We start from the raw sequence: 13,296 nt of genomic DNA, 5'->3' as shown, positions 1-13,296 counted from the left end.
TAACGTCCTCCCACCTCTGAAGCACATCCGGTTCCTTGGATCTAAAAGGGGATGGGACCAAAGTGTGTCGATGAAGAGACGAGATAAAGGGGTGTCTGGATGAAGCATAAGCCGAAGGGGAATACAATACACGTATGTACAAGGGGGAGATGGTTGTCTAAGGGGAAAAAACTTGTCGGAAAAAAGTTCCCAAGGACATGGTGGAATGACACAAAAGTCATCCACCTGGATCCCAAATAAAAATGGGAAACTCCATTAGCAACTCTAGAGTACAATGTTGATGAATCCATGCCAATGAAGAGGGTAAAATATGTGTCAAAGCGAGAGGACCACCACCCAAATCCCAAACAAAAATACAAAACTCTAGGTATTTTGCCTGATGTAAGCCAGGGTTCCAAATGAATGAAGAAAAATGGGGTGCCAATGCCAATTTACTGCTCCTAAGTGAGAAAGATGTGGGCAATGAATGGATGATGGAGTAGAGGGGGGACACCTTTGCAAAAGATGTGGGCAATGAATGGATGATGGAGCAGAGGGTGGACACCTTTGCAAAAGATGTGGCTATCAGGGAAAAGGTGTCCTTATCAAGATGTGGTGCAAAATTGGGTAAATAAGTCAATGATGAGGATAAGATTGTTGAAGCCCATGGAGTGTTGATGGAGCCTACCCTGGTTTCCAAATGAAGGTGCTCCAAACTGCAGCTCGAGCAAAAGCTAGAGATCGAGTGGTATCCATGCCAATCTGCGCCCAAAGAAGATGGTGGAGTGTATAGAGGCTCTATCCCAAAATATGACAAGAGATCCTCTATAAATACATGATTGGATATTTCCACCTCATAAGATGGCTCAAAAGGAAGAGAAAAATCATTTAAGTGTGTATCCAAACCTATGTCAAATACAATAATTGATGGTGAGGCTATGTGAGGATCAACATGCATCTCCCATGGTGAATCATAAGTGGCTACAATGTTTGACGTATAGGTTGTGGTGGCTTCATCATGGGGTACAATCTCCAAGGGGGTGAACATAGAAAGGTGCTACTCCACAACTTGTGCTAGGTGGTTGGGGTATGGGATGGGTGCAATAGTTTGGGCATATGCGACCCGATTTGAGGGTGGGACATGATACATGAATTGAAACACCTCTATGTGATACTCTGGATAGAAAAAAACAATATGATCCTAGAGTAAAATGAATACATAAGGGAAGCCATGTAATGCCATGAAGTGAATCGAGTCCCAATAGAGCACCTTGTAATGAGATGTAATGCCATGCAGTTCATCAAGTCCCAATAGAGCACCTCGTAATGAGATGTCCACAACTTGTCAAACAATGCGGATGCAAAGAGTATCCCATGTGCTCTCAAGAAATGGAAGAATACCCCACCAACTCTCGTACCATTGAAGGATCCACATGTAGATAGTGATGCATGATTCATCATGGGGAGAAAGAATGTGAGAAAGGACATGTTACAATTGATGTGCCATAGATTATGCAAATATTATGCACAATTTGCTAATGCTCTAGCAAAGTATTTTGCAAACTGTACACCTACTCATGAGAGAGGGGGGGGAGAGAGTACAAATTGTGCATTTTGATTGTGAAAAAAGTCTCTTTTTCTCTCTTTTTTTTCCTTTTTTGAGAATAATTGTTAGTTAAGTTTAATTTTGTGTGTTAGTGTGCGTGCGTGTGTGTGTGTGTGTGTGTGAGAGAGAGAGAGAGAGAGAGAGAGAAATTATTAGTGGGTTAGTTTAGGAGGAAGACAGGTAGAATGTGTGTGTGTGTGTGTGTGTGTGAGAGAGAGAGAGAGAGAGAGAGAAATTATTAGTGGGTTAGTTTAGGAGGAAGACAGGTAGAATGTGTGTGTGTGTGCGTGTAATGGGTATGGTAGTGGTTAGTGATAGGGTGTGGGTAGTGTCAAAAAAAAAAAGAGTAGGGTATGGGTACAGAGGTGGTGGTAGTTGGCTGTGTGCTCTCTACGTGATCCTCCACACACATTCCTTCTCTCCTTCCTTCGCTCAGTCGGCCACGGCTTGTTGTTGTGCTTGCCAACAAGCCGAGTTGCTCTGCCTTGCAACTCTTTTATCATTCTGGGCTGTGGGTGCTGGCGCCGTGTGAAGGTGTTGCTTGTCTGATTTGTTTGATAAATCTTTTCCGTGACTCTGCCTCATGCTGTGGCCGACGCTGTGTGAACGTGTTGGCCTTGCTGTCCTGTTATGCCAAGGTGGCCGGCCTCACACAGCTAAGGTGCTCCTCTTCTGTAATGAGCACCCGTTGGAATGTTGCAAGTTGCTTTTGGTTGAACGCCGACTGTTACTATATTCCAGTTGTTGTACACACTTTAGAGCCAACTAGCCTTGTCTGCTCTCCCTTTATTGGCTTGCTTCTTGGAGGTGCTTGCACCAGTGCTCCAGCACGCATATTGAGGCCGTCGTCCCAAATTAGGGTCCTCGCCCCAAAAAGATGTTGTACACACTTGGGCACCCGTACAACGCTCGTGCAAAGACCAAAGGCTGACCGTCCTAGTATACGGTCCACACAAACCGCCACGTGGATGCCCATGCTGCCTCTGACCTGGAAGGTACATGCGTACCATAGGTTTTGTCCACGCACAGGTACCATTCCTTTCCCCAGGCCCATGCAAGCCACACGTCAGTGTACTTTCATGGTACACCGTTCTTTGCACCCACGCTTTGCTCTCCCTTTCCTTGCACCCGTACCTGTACTTGCACCTATATAAACCTCCCAGTACCTCATGGTTGAGACACCCAAGCACCCTACTCTATCCGTAATTGTCATTCTTCTAGCACCCGTACCTGGCAACCCTCTATGCCGTACTGTACCCGATAGCCTTCCAACAAGCCATTTTGCCCATCTCCAAGTAAGCCCTCTACATAATATTGCTTGCCTTCTCTCACCCTTGAGGGTAGAGTGTCCTTAGCGAATGGATGGAATATTGCGATGCTGCCTAGTTCTGTGGGCCCGGCTAGTGCGGTGAATAAGCCCTCCCTAGCGCGTAGACATTCCTCTGAGGAGCCGGAGAATCAAGAGATGGAGCCTTAGAGGGCGACAAGTCGGCTTGAGTCCTCACCAGCTGTCAAACGATGAGGTGTATGGTCCCGTGGGGATTGCCTAGTCTGTAGAGGCTGGAAGACGGAATTCTAAATCATCAGCAGAATAAAGTAAAGAGCCTAGATTTGGCCATGAATAAGTTTGAACACTATATCTATTTTAAAAAAAATACTTTGTTTGTAAATATTGTGTATCATTGATATAAAGACTGTTTAAACGAACCATGTGTAAGGCTTTTAATTAAGGAATTTGCTTATTTCTATGAAACAATGTGGTAGGATTAATTAGAAAATAAATTGACGCGTGAGTTGGTGGGTGGAAAGTTGGAGGATGGGATACCCTGATGGCAACATCCTATGGATGGGTGGACCCGATTAGTCAGGTAATTTTCGAATAAATTAATTAAAGCGCTACGTTATATAAATAAATCCCTGGGCAACCCTACTCTAGAGGACTAGGTCAGTAGCTGTGCCTTCTTGCATAGATTAGGAAGAAAGCATTGTTTCTAGAAGTCAAGAATAGAGGTTGCTCGAATTAAAGTCATCACTCTATGAGTGGTTTGATTTTGGAAATCCTTTAAAAAGACCACGCTCCCCCTGCGAGATATCAGGTCATACCTACTAATCGTATCCTTGTATTTTACAGTCAAGGTGTTGACGAGTAGGAAACTACCCTAAGTTAGACTTAGTAGACTATCTTAAAGGTTTTCCTCATTTAGGCAGCGGGGGACCTTACATGGTGATGTGAGGTGTATTTTCTATACATATATCCAATTTATACTGTGAGATGAAAGTTTCATGAAATTGCATGGGATACATTTAATTCACTTCAAATACACACACTTGTATGTATGCATGTACATGTTTACACACACACACACACACAATATTAGTATAGATTTAATTATGTATTTATTTAATATCCTTACTTATTATATGTTTACATGTTGTTATTACATATATATCTTTATATTTTTATATTATTTATTTAAATTTTCTTCTCTCAACATGCGCCTACACTCCTCTCTCTCTCCATCTATTCCTCTCTCTCTCTATCCATCTATTCCTCTCTCTCTCTCTCTCTCCATCTATTCCTCCCTCTCTCTCTCTCTCTCTCTCTCTCTCTCTCTCTATCTCTAGATCTCTCTCTCTCTCTCCCCTTTGCTCTAACAAGTGGCTCCTTTCCTCCCCCATCACACCCTTTTCTCTCTTTCCCCTACTCGAACACTTGGCCCTCTTCCTACCGCTATGTGTCCCCTCCCCTCCCACCAAAAACTTGTGGATAATAGATACTACACACACACACACACACACACACACATGTTTGTATGTATGTATGGATGTACGTATATGTGTGTGTGTGTGTGTGTGTGTGTGTGTGTGTGTGTGTAAATAAAAATACACACACATACACACACACACACACATATATATTATTTATATTTATATTTTATTAAAATATACTTTTACTCTCTCTCTCTCTCTCTCTCTCTCTCTCTCTCTAGACTATCTATCTATCTATATCTCTCTCTCGCCCCTAGGCCTATGCTTATCTCGGTCTCTCTCTCCCCTAGCCTGCCCCCCTCTCTCTCTCTCTCTCTCTCTCTCTCTCTCACACACACACACACACACACAAATGCACACTCTCCCCCCCCACATACACTCTCTCACACAGAGAAATTCTCTCTCTCTCTCTCTCTCTCTCTCTCTCTCTCTCTCTCTCTCTCTCTCTTCCCCTACCCCAACACTTGGCCTTCTTTCAACGGCCATGTGTCCCCTCCATTCCCAAAAACTTGTGCATAATAGCTAGTATAGATAGATAGATACATTACACACACACACATGTATTTATATTTTATTGAAATCTACTTTTATTGTATTTATATTTATTAAAATATCCTTTTAGTCTCTCTCTCTCTCTCTCTCTCTCACACACACACACACACACACACACTTACTCCATTTGTGCTCATATGACACATGTAATGGCACAAATTGCTTGATAGCCTACTTTACTAGGGCTTCTTACTTTTGCAACTCTTTCACATGTGGACCTATGGGCTGTTTGTGACTTTGCCGTGCCTCTGTACATGAACGTTCATCATCATAACCCTACAAGGGATGGTGGTGGGCGGTTAATTTTTTGTGGCACTTGCTACCTATGGGTTGTTGTGCCTCTATACACGTTTATTCATCATAATCTTACAAGGGGTAGTAACATTCTTGCAACACCTGCTGCTATGATGAAGATGGAAGAGTCCTCCGCTCTGCCTCAGTCCTCGTGACCCATATAGTAGAATGGAGGTGGGTTCTTTTACCCACTTAGCTTGTCTGCTTTCTTATTGAGCATCACGCGATGTCTCTCACCCTTGCCTCTGTCGGGGGGTCCTTCTACTCAGGTACACAAGTACTTAAGTATATAACACTATTTTTTTCATACATGTATAAGCCTGGGATTTTACAAGTAATTAAACTAATCTATGCAACTATATTCATGGGGATCATTATGTGTTTTAGTTCTGAATATTACTAGATCAAAGCTTTGTTTTAACTATTCTGCATGATAAAAATAAAAGAGTGTTGCTTTGAACTATGAATACATGTGGTTATGAACATGGGTTCATTCTAGCCATGATCATTGCTGTAAGATTCCTCCCCAGCCTCTTAAGATGTCCAGTATCTTCCCCTGTAATCAAATCCCTCTTCAGAAATATAAAAGATCTTGTCTCTACCTGTTTTTGCTTAGAGAGAGAATGTTCTAGAGAGAGATTATTTAGATTTTAAATATTTTTTAATGGAAAAATATCTCATCTTATTAAAATAAATTCCCCCAAAACAGAAGTTCAAAAAGATTTTCAGAAGGTGCATTAGAAATCAATTATAATCTTCAAGAGGCCTTATCCTAGGGGTCCAGATTTTTTGAAAATTTTAAATTAAGGTTTTGAGGGGCCAATCAGATTCATCCAAATGTGTGGAGAAGATAATTAGAAGAAATAAAGAAAATCCCCCCAAAATTGAGTAAATACTCACATAAGATGAGTGGACTAAGGACCAAAGGAAATACTAAAAAAATAAAATTTTGACACCGCAGATGTGGGGATTCCCCCTCATGAAGAAGGCGCCTATTGCACGTGTGGTGGAGTTTTAAATTCACAAAAATTGAGATATTTCATCTCTCTTCTCTCCTAATTCAAGTCTAGTTCCAAAAAGTAAGCTAAACTGACCCAAAAATGGTCAAAAAATTGACCAAACTAATCTGGAAAATTCTAGAGTTAGTTTGCTTGGTTAGAAGCTCACTTTTTCCTATAAATAGAAGCCTCTCCCTTTGTTGAAGCTTAATAGTGTTTTATGCACTGTTACTCTACTCCACCCCAGAGCCAAGAACTGTGAATTTTTTAATAATTCACTAGTTTTTGACCTTTCCCTCTTCTAAAGAACTGGTGGCCACTCTTGTTGCAAACAAGAGTAGAACCCTCAAACCATCAAGCCAAAGGAAAGCTCCCAGAATTTCATGTAAGTTAGAAATCCTGTTTTTTCTTATTCTTTTAATGGTTTTCTAATTTTATGTTATCTTTAAAATGATAATCTGATGCTATGCCTTGGCTAGAAAGGCTTTTCTCCTCTTCTTTCTTAAATTCAGCCCTTGTTTATCCTAGTTAAGTAATCTAATTGTTGGGATTAAACTTTTCATATTATTTCTCTTTTAAAAGTGAAAATTGATTAGTTTAGAATGCTTTAAACCAATTGGGGTTAATTTTTAAGTAATTTTAGGATAAAAAATTTAAAAAATGGTCAGTCATACAAAGGAGGTTATGGTAAAATTTTCTTAAAATTTGTGAAATAAGTTTTACCTTTTATTATTCAAAAAGAGTAATCCCCATCGTTTGTGTATTCTAAAAGTGTTATTTTCATTCTATGCATAGAAAAACGCATAGTAGAAATATTTTTATTACAAAAATATTATTTCTATTAGATTTAAATTATATGCATAGAACGATGCATATTGGTTATTTTTTTATTATTATAAAAGAGTGATTTTCATTAGCTTTAAATTCTATGCATAGAACGATGCATATTGGATATTTTTTTTAATATAAAAGTGTTACTTTCACTAATATTGATTTTTATGCATAAATAGATGCATAAAAGAATTTTTTTATTATAAAAGTGTTACTTTCATCAATATTGATTTTTATGCATAAATAGATGCATAGAAGAATTTTTTATTATTAAAAAAATATTACTTTCACTAATATTGATTTTATGCATAATAGATGCATACATAAACTTTTATATCAAAATAAGAGTTCACTTTAATCCTATGTTTAAATCCCATGAATATTGGAAAAATGAATAAGTAAATACTTAGTGAAGGAAAATTATACCGTTTCATATTCTCTAGGATGGTAATGAGAAAATTCAAAAAAACTATACTTTTCTCATTTAAATTATTGAATTCCAAATATGGTGGGAATTCCTCTTTCATCATTTAAATTTATCGATGCATAAAAAATAAATTTAACTAAATTTTCTCTTAAATATTAAATAAAAATCTCCATTAATTCCATTATACTATAAATTCCACTTTTCTCATTTAAATGATTGAATTTCAAATATGGTGAAAATTCCTCTTTCATCATTTAAATTTATTTGTGCATAACAATAAATTTAACTAATATTCTTCTTTAATAAAATATCCATTATTTTATTATTCTAAATTTTCTCTTTCTTCATTAGAATACATGGATTTCCATTGTCATGGGAATTTCTCTTTTATCATAAAAATGAATTACTAAAAATTTCTCTTTTTTCTAATTAACTATTTATGCATAAACATTAAAAATCAATTTCTCCATGGTTATGATGAGAACTATTCAATTAACCTAGGATGACCAATCCTAGAATATGGTAGAAAGTCTTCTTTTCATATAATGCATGAAAATGATTTATGTGTTAATTTTTCAAAAATTTTGCCATAGCTCCGCTGCTAATACTGATAATTTTTAATAATTTTGAAAAGCATGAAGTTTAGTAATACAATATGATAGAATAACTATCATTTGGATCAATATCCAATTATGGACTTGATTCCTAAGTTTTTCATAATTTAAGTAGCATAAAAGCATTATAAAGCCACTTCTTTGGCCTCTAATTTGACAAGCATAGAGTTTACTTTTAGAATTAAGAATTGCTCCATGAGAAGCATCATTTGAATATAGAATAGGTCATAGGAATGACCATTCTTTGGGGGAGAGAGAGATATGCTTAAAAAAATATTTTAATTTAAGCATAAATGTAAACGTTATGTGATTTATCACTAAAATTCTTTAGAGAACTTCATTTGCATTGAAGAATCATTCAATTGAATACTTCTCAAGCTTGAGAGGGGTTGAGAAGTGAAAAACATTTAGAAGATTAAGAAGAAGACCATAAAGTCACACTTTACCTCTTGTTTTGCTTGATTCTTTAGCCTTAGGAGAGGCCCCCAACCAATCAATTGGTTTAGTATGTTGATGAAGACTCCAAAGAAGGTTGAACAGAGAGAGAAGCTCCAATCTCTCCAAATTATAGAGGATTTTTAGAGGATAATAGAAAATATGCATATTTTAGAGTAATATTGGCATGGTCTAGTTCAAAGATGAGAATACAAAAGAATGAGGGTCTATTTATAGGTGAGGGAGACCACTAACTGAGTCCAACTAAGTTCTAGAATTTTCCAGCTTCAGTTTGGCTGAATTTGAACAAGATTTGAACCAGTTTGGCTTCCTTTTTTATTTGGTTTGATCCAGGAGAGAGGAGAGATAAAAATATCTTAATATTTTTGAGTTTAAAACTCCTTCACATGTGTGAAATAGGCGCCTCCTTGAAGGCTCCCCCTTTCCTTACCAAGGTGTCAAAATGAATGATTACTCCAAAATATCTCATTTTTTTAGTAATATTTCATAATTTTTAACTAATAAATCTTTTACTCAGTCAACTCTTCATCTTATGTGGGTATTTACTCATTTTTGGATATTTTATTTTATTCATTGGATTTATCTCATCCCAACACTTGGATTAATCTTATTGGTCCATAGGAACCTTAATTGGACCGTAATCCAAAATTTTTTAAAAATCTTGACCCTTAGGCTAAGGTCTTTTAAATCATTTTTAATTAATTCCAATTGCACCTTGGAAAATTTATTTTTATTTTCTATTTCAAGGAAACATATTTTTGATATTTCTTAAATTTATATATCATAAAATATCTCAATATTGAATTATCACTCTCTAGAAATTTTTCTCACTAGGCAAAAACAAGGAAAAATAATATTTTCTTGTATTCAGAAATAGGGAATGATTATAGGATATTGAGGTAAAGGCTTATTCATTATTCATGCTGAGGAGGAATCTTACATCCTCTCCCACTTGAAAAACGCGAGATGTCCTCATCTCGCAAGTGGAGTATGATCTCTTTCATCTTCTTCTTCTTCTTCAATTGCTTCCAGCGTTATTGCCTTGGAAGTGGACGGTCGATTTGGAAACATCTCTCTTCGACTTCCCCTATTCTGAGGCGGAGGTCTTGCATTACTTTGGATTGAAACTGCGGGTTGGTTAGAGGGTCTACCTCTGGGATTTCCGTGATTTTGGCAGAAAGGAACCTGATTACTCTGGAAAGGAAGGAGCTGGAGTCTAGAATCTTGGTCCCTGATTTCCCCGCCCCGAAAACCTTGATCCAAAAGGAGTTAGGCGATCCATACTGCGATGTCCCAATCCTTGACAGTTATAGCATTTCACTTCCTTTTTCAAGGGTGGAACTTCTGAAGTTGAATTCGAGGGGATTGAGTTTCGGGAAAGGGACCTTTCTTCCATTCTCGAACTTTCCATACTCTGAGCTTGACCTTTTTGTCTCTTAGGCGGTGGAGGTTGGAATCACCTTTTGGAGCTAGAAATCTTTTGAAAGATGATGGTACTGACCTTGACATCAAAGGCCTTGGCGAAATCCTTCGCCATCCGCCGCACTGCTTCGGCCATGGAAACTTGCTTGGCATTCTTCGCTAGGATATTCAAAGGTTCATTCAACCCCCGAATGAACCTGGCCATCAGCTGTTCTTCATCTAGCGGTGGTGAGTATTTCAGGAGGAGAGCGAATGCTTGGTGACACACTTCAATAGTTCTGCTCCCCTAGGTTAACTCTAAGAACTTGTTCATCTTGGTTTCCAAAAAGCCGGGAGGATAGAATCTCTTCCTTAGGTAAATTTTGAGATCATTCCATGTCTGAGTGTTCCAATCCAGACAGTTTGTCTCGCACTGGTTTCTCCATGCCACTCTGGGTGTTTCTACTATCTTCAGCCTGGCAAGAGCCATTTTGCTCTTCTCATTATACCCGGTGACATCGAAGTACTCTTCCATTGCTTCGATCCACTTCTCTACAGCCTCGCCCAAGTTTTCCCCTTCACCCTTGAAAGGTCCAGGCTGCGATCATAAAAATGAATTACTAGAAATTCCTCTTTTTCCTTAATTTAACAATAATGCATAACAATAAATTTAACTAATATTCTTCTTTAATAAAATATCCATTATTTTAGTATTCCAAATTTTCTCTTTCTTCATTGGAATACATGAAATTCCATTGTCATGGGAATTTCTCTTTTATCATAAAAATGAATTACTAAAAATTTCTCTTTTTTCTAATTAACTATTTATGCATAAACATTAAAAATCAAAATTTCCATGTTTATGATGAGAATTATTCAATTAACCTAGGATGACCAATCCTAGAATATGGTAGAAAGTCCTCTTTTCATATTATGCATGAAAATGATTTATGTGTTAATTTTTCAGAAATTTTACCATAGCTCCGCTGCTATTACTAATAATTTTTAATAATTTTGAAAAGCATAAAGCTTAGTAATACAATATGATAGAATAACTATCATTTGGATCAATATCCAATTATGGACTTGATTCCTAAGTTTTTCATAATTTAAGTAGCATAAAAGCATTAAAAGGCCACTTCTTTGACCTCTAATTTAACAAGCATAGGGTTTACTTTTAGAATTAAGAATTGCTCCATGAGAAGCATCATTTGAATATAGAATAGGTCATAGGAATAACCATTCTTTGGGAGAGAGAGAGATATGCTTAAAAAAATATTTTAATTTAAGCATAAATGTAAACTTTATGTGATTTATCACTAAAATTCTTTAGAGAGCTTCATTTGCATTGAAGAATCATTCAATTGAATACTTCTCAAGCTTGAGAAGTATTCAATTGAATGATTCTTCAATGCAAATGAAGCTCTCTAAAGAATTTATGTGATTTATGTGATTTATCACTAAAATTCTTTAGAGAGCTTCATTTGCATTGAAGAATCATTCAATTGAATACTTCTCAAGCTTGAGAGGGGTTGAGAAGAAGTGAAAAACATTTAGAAGATTAGTCTTAGGAGACGTCCCCAACCAATTAATTGGTTTAGTATGTTGATGAAGACTCCAAAGAAGGTTGTGAAAAGAGAGAGAAGCTCCAATAATCTCTCCAAATTGTAGAGGATTTTTAGAGGATAATAGAAAATATGCTTATTTTAGAGTAATACTGGCATGGTCTAGTTCAGAATGATAATACAAAAGAATGAGAGTCTATTTATAGGTGAGGGAGGCCACTAACTAAGTCCAACTAAATTCTAGAATTTTCCAAATTCAGTTTGGCTGAATTTGGACAAGATTTGGACCAGTTTGGCTCCCTTTTTTATTTGGTTTGATCCAGGAGAGAGGAGAGATAAAAATATCTTAATATTTTTTAGTTTAAAACTCCTTCACATGTGTGAAATAGGCGCCTCCTTGAAGGCTCCCCCTTTCCTTACCAAGGTGTCAAAATGAATTATGACTCAAAAATATCTCATTTTTTTAGTAATATTTCATAATTTTAAACTAATAAATCTTGTACTCAGTCAACTCTTCATCTTATGTGGGCATTTACTCATTTTTGGGTATTTTCTTTTATTCATTGGATTATCTCATCCCAACACTTGGATTAATCTTATTGGTCCATAAGAACCTTAATTGGACCATAATCCAAAATTTTCAAAAAATCTTGACCCTTAGGCTAAGGTCTTTTAAATCATTTTTAATTAATTCCAATTGCACCTTGGAAAATTTATTTTGATTTTCTGTTTTAGGAAAACATATTGTTAAAATTTATAGAATTTATATATCTAAAAATATCTCAATATTGAATTATCACTCTCTAGAAATTTTCATCTCACTAGGCAAAAACAAGGAAAAATAATATTTTCTTGTATTCAGAAACAGGGAATGATTATAGGAACCTTAATTGGACCATAATCCAAAAATTTCAAAAAATCTTGACCCTTAGGCTAAGGTCTTTTAAATCATTTTTAATTAATTCCAATTGCACCTTGGAAAATTTATTTTGATTTTCTGTTTTAGGAAAACATATTGTTAAAATTTATAGAATTTATATATCTAAAAATATCTCAATATTGAATTATCACTCTCTAGAAATTTTCATCTCACTAGGCAAAAACAAGGAAAAATAATATTTTCTTGTATTCAGAAACAGGGAATGATTATAGGGTATTGAGATAAAGGCTTATTCATTATTCATGCTGAGGAGGAATCTTACATCCTCAAATGCAAGATGTCCTCATCTCGCAAGTGGAGTATGATCTCTTTCATCTTCTTCTTCTTCTTCAATTGCTTCCAGTGTTATTGCCTTGGAAGTGGACGACGGATTTGGGAACATCTCTCTTCGACTTCCCCTATTCTGAGGCGGAGGTCTTGCATTACTTTGGATATTGAAAATGTGGGTTGGTTAGAGGATCTACCTCTCGGATTTCCCTGATTTTGGTGGAAAGGAACCTGATTACTCTGGAAAGGAACCTGATTACTCTGGAAAGGAAGGAGCTGGAGTCTAGAATCTTGGTCCTTGATTTCCCCGCCCCGAAAACCTTGATCCAAAAGGAGTTAGGTGATCCATACTGCGATGTCCAAATCCTTGACAATTATAACATTTCACTTCCTTGTTTAAGGGTGAAACTTCTAAAGTTGAATTCCAGGGGATTGAGTTCCGGGAAAGGGACCTTTCTTCCATTCTGGAACTTTCCATACTCTGAGCTTGACCTTGTTGTCTCTTAGGCGGTGGAAGGTTGGAATCACCTTCTGGAGCTAGAAATCTTTTGAAAGATGATGGTGCTTCGGCGGGACCTTGACATCAAAGGCCTTCGC

Source organism: Cibotium barometz, chromosome 15, assembly GCF_041138505.1.
Source record: "Cibotium barometz isolate CiBa-2024 chromosome 15, ASM4113850v1, whole genome shotgun sequence".
Taxonomy (NCBI): domain Eukaryota; kingdom Viridiplantae; phylum Streptophyta; class Polypodiopsida; order Cyatheales; family Cibotiaceae; genus Cibotium; species Cibotium barometz.
This window is presented reverse-complemented; position numbering follows the sequence as displayed.